This window comes from Tigriopus californicus, chromosome 12 (assembly GCF_007210705.1).
Source record: "Tigriopus californicus strain San Diego chromosome 12, Tcal_SD_v2.1, whole genome shotgun sequence".
NCBI lineage: Eukaryota > Metazoa > Arthropoda > Copepoda > Harpacticoida > Harpacticidae > Tigriopus > Tigriopus californicus.
Window position 1 is genome coordinate 7,070,796 of NC_081451.1, and position 1,526 is coordinate 7,072,321.

Sequence of the window (1,526 nt, forward strand, 5' to 3'; positions counted from 1 at the left end):
CTTTGCCATCGTCCAACCATTAGTGTTCTTGTCAGAAAATGAGATGCTCGAAATTCCCGGCAGAGCATCCTCGTACGTACGTGCCAGTCAGTAGGCAAGAACATCCTAGGATTGCTCTGGAGCCCGAATGTATGCATTTAACCATCAATGATTGACTGACTGAGAACGGGATTTCTTGCTGTTTCCGAGTTTCGGAGCAATGGTGATAATTCAACAAGTCATTGGAAGCGCGGAGAAGGGGGTTCCAGAGATCCAGGTAATGTGTACCAAAATCGTCCGTCGTTCATCAGTTGGTTCAATTCCGTGGGAATGAGGAAGCAAAGTGTATATTCACATGAATTGAGCATTTTCTAGACGCAATTTGCATATACAGCTCACACACCACTATTAACACTAGCACTATACTAGCCACCAACACTCTAAAGGATGTGATGTTGTCTTTTGAGCCTAGCTCTTTTGGAAGTATGGCACTCATCATGACATCAGACTTTGAGGTCTGGAGAAGAGGATTGAGGTGACAATGGGCGTTTAATTGAATGAATTAAAGAAAAGACTGGAGTCACAGACAGGGTATTTGGGGCTTGAATTATTGCCGAGTGGGAGGTTCACACTCAACGGGGCCCAAACATGCCAAACCAAATTAGACCCAGGCATGAAAAGCTCTAGATCTTGCGGCAAAGTTTGATTCATCTGTCTGTCTGGACCGTTTTATCCACTTCGCAATCAACCAATGACGTCGTGTGGGATTGTAGATGTCCGAAATGGCGGTTTAAATAACGATGGGCTATGCTCCTCATGAAAAGTTTTACAGGCTCCGTTTGTGAAGTAAGTGTTCGTTTTCAAAACATTGCTCTGTAATCAGGTGACGTCATGCAGTGAAGAGCATATGCATAGCGCCACATGTCATTCCATTCCTCTTTTTAACATCTTCCAGTAAATGGACACCCGCTAAAGGCAAGCACGGGAAACTAAGAGCATTAATCATTTTGCATTTGTTGTCGTCTTTGAGGATATTTTTTTTGCAATATATTTGGCCTCGTATTTTAACTCACTTGAGACATGTTGCAAATTCCATCATGTTTCATCGAAACTTTGTTCAAAATAGGGCGTGTCAAGTGCAGGAAATTCAAGGAAAAATGATGTCCGGCACTCTGATCTTGGGTATTTTTGGGAGGGAGAACTAAGACAAACATCACAATCAACTAGCGCATCCGCCAATTGAATTTTCAATAATCAAGTGATTTTGAGGGAGCTGTGTTACAAAACCCAACAAAATAAATGTCAAAATTCAACGCATGTACACTGCAGTTTGGCTGGGCATGTTGTCTTTGATTCTACTCATGGAATAACCTCAGCTGTTCATGAACGCGTTTATTTGACAAGCCCTATAATGAACTTCCCAAGATAAGCATAAAGCACCATAATCTGACTGCATGGAGCGGTTTACCTTAGTGTCTTTGCACTGCCATCTAACAGTCAAACTGGAGTTACCAAACGAGTCAGTCTTGCATACCATGCCTGTGTCT